Source organism: Equus caballus, chromosome 20 (assembly GCF_041296265.1).
Source record: "Equus caballus isolate H_3958 breed thoroughbred chromosome 20, TB-T2T, whole genome shotgun sequence".
In the NCBI taxonomy this organism is placed as follows: Eukaryota; Metazoa; Chordata; class Mammalia; order Perissodactyla; family Equidae; genus Equus; species Equus caballus.
The window spans coordinates 37,714,927-37,717,557 of NC_091703.1; positions in this window are offsets into that span (position 1 = coordinate 37,714,927).

The window sequence follows — 2,631 nt, forward strand, 5'->3', positions numbered from 1 at the left end:
GCGTGGCATGTGCTTCGTAGGGTGGGCAGGGGTAGGGTGGGGTGGGCATTCCTCTGGGAAGTCCCCAAGGGGGGTCTGCCTGGGGAGGAGCCCATGGGAGTGAAGAGGGCCTGTGCCCCAGTGAGCTTCATCAACTCCACACGCCCCCCGACAACCCCGTCCCAGCCCTCACCCCACCCCCGCGCTGGCCTCAGAGCCTCATCTGTCTTCCCTCCTGTCACGGGAGCTGAGCCTCGTCCGGGAAGCGAGCGGATTAAATCTCAGGGCCAGCAGCACCCCCGCCAAGGAGCTGGCACTTCATTACCCGCCTGCCCAGCTGTCTGCGGCCATCGATTGGCCCCAGCCCGAGTGACCCCCGATCGATGGGCAGCATGTTATTTACTGGATTCTGTCCTGCGCTGGCTGGGAGGAGGGGAAGGGGCCTGGTCAGAGCACCCTCATTCCCGAGGCAGAGAGGACCAGCCACCAGCAAGGCCTGGGGTGGGAGAGAAAGGAGAGGGTTGCTGGTGGCGTTCTGCAGGGATGCAGGGGTCCTGGGCCAGCATGACCTTGGCTGAGGTCTCTGGGCCTCCCTGTCCTCTGTAAAAGGATCAGGTGGGGCCAGCAAGGCTCACAAGCTCAGCAGGGCGGCAGGTAATGAGGGTGAGTAAAGGGGCGGGATGGGGCTGGCACCCTGTCCACAGGGAGGCACCTCATTGCCTCCGTTCTCCCCAGTGGGCACGGGAGCCCCAGGCCTCCTCCACCTCCCACCTCTGACTTGGCTGAAGCTGGAGAAGTTTCCACGCCCACTGGCCCACCTCTTCTCTCCACCTTCCTGCCCCAGGTGTTCCTTCCAAGCCAGCCCCTGAGCAGGGCAGCCAGGAAGGGCGAGGGAGTTCAGCTTCTTGGAGGAGGTTGTATTTGAGATGGGCCTTGACAGAGCAGGGGATCTGGGGAGATGGGCCAGGATGGCTGGGGGTCATCGCTCCCTGCCCCCATGACCCCACCCCAGCCCCTTTGGAAAGTCAACCTAGTGAGGACCACATGGTCCCATGGCCTCCCCTGAGTGGACCAGCACAGGCACCTGCCTAGAGGCAGCTGATCACTAGTGACAGAGGCTGCCTTGACCATGGCTTGGCCTGGCATCTGCTCAGGAGCTTGCCCGGGCCACAGTGCAGTGGACAGGGCAGTCATCATGGAGGCGGGGCAGAGGAGGTGCTGGGGGAGGCCACGATGTGCCACGTGGAATCAAAACCAGGAGACAGCACATTCTGTGACAGGTGAGTGGGAAGCCGGCTGGTGGCACAAGGAAAGTGGACTGTGCACAGGCTGGGGGGACCCACCCAGGACAGGAGACACTCATGAGGCCCAGCCTCCAGTCCTCACCACCTCACGGGCCCCCAGCCCCAGTCCATAAGTATCCTTCCATGAACCTTTGACTAAGATAACTTGAGTGTGTCTGTGTTCTTTGCAACCAAAATACCTGAACTAGGACTTGACAAGGAAGGGCGTTCCCAGCAGTGGGCACAGTGTGGGTAAACATACGAAGGCAAGAAAGTTACAGGAGGTGTTGCTGGAATGGGGATGGTGAGTGGTCCACCCCAGCTAGAGCAGAGCAGGGTACATGGGTGCACGTGTACACGTGTGTGTACGGGCGTGTGCGAGAGTGCACCTGTGTTCTAGGGTAGGGGGTTTGAAAACATGGAAGATCTGAATACAGAAGGGGATAAGAGGCCAGAAGAGTGGGCTGGGCCAGATCACAGGGCCCCAGAGCATCAGGAGGTACTATGAGCAGATAGATGTGTGTTCTGGATAGTCTGGCCCAGCACAGAGGGGAAGGATGCTAGAGGCAGAGAGATGGCATGGGCTGAGCTTAGACAGGGCAGTGGGAGAGTCGGGACTAGAGCCGGCTACCCTGCGAGGACCCTGGCAGGACAGAAGCACAGCGTTGGATGTGGGGGACAGAGAGAGGGGGAGCTGCTCTTTCCCGTTTGGGTGACCAAGAGAACTGCAGGAAGAGAAGCTCCTCTTGGTCAGTTGGGTTTGGAACCTATGGTTTTAAGGTGAAACGGACCAGGCAGGTGGAATTACTGATAAGGAGCCCAGGAGACAAGCTGGGGGCTTAATTAAACCAGTTTAGGGGCATCAGCGTGGAGGGGCCCCCAAGGGAGACGAGTTCTCCAGGAGAAGCTGGCTGTGCCCATCAGAGGTAGCTACCCACCCACGGTCCACTCTGTGCCCAGCTACGATTCTGACACCAGCTTTGTGGGGTTTTCCCACACCAAGCAATTCTGCCACAGCAGCTAAGTGTCCTACTATTCAACTCAATTCTGACGCTATCTACCAGAGATAGAGTCAGATTCCCCAGGTCAAGGGCTCAGTCCTCCAAGGCCGCTCCACCTCCTTCAGACGTCAACCGCAAGTCCAGGTTGTCACTGACTGCCTAGAAATCGGTGGTTCCCACCACTGTCTCCTTGGGTTTGATCAATTTGTTCACAGGACTCAGAGGAGCATGTTACTTACTAGATAACCGGTTTGTTGATACAACTCAGGACCAGCCAGATGGAAGAGATGCACAGGGCAAGTGTGGGGAAGGGACCCAGCGCTTCCATGCTGAGTGTGTTGCTCTCCACACACCTCTACCTGCTCACC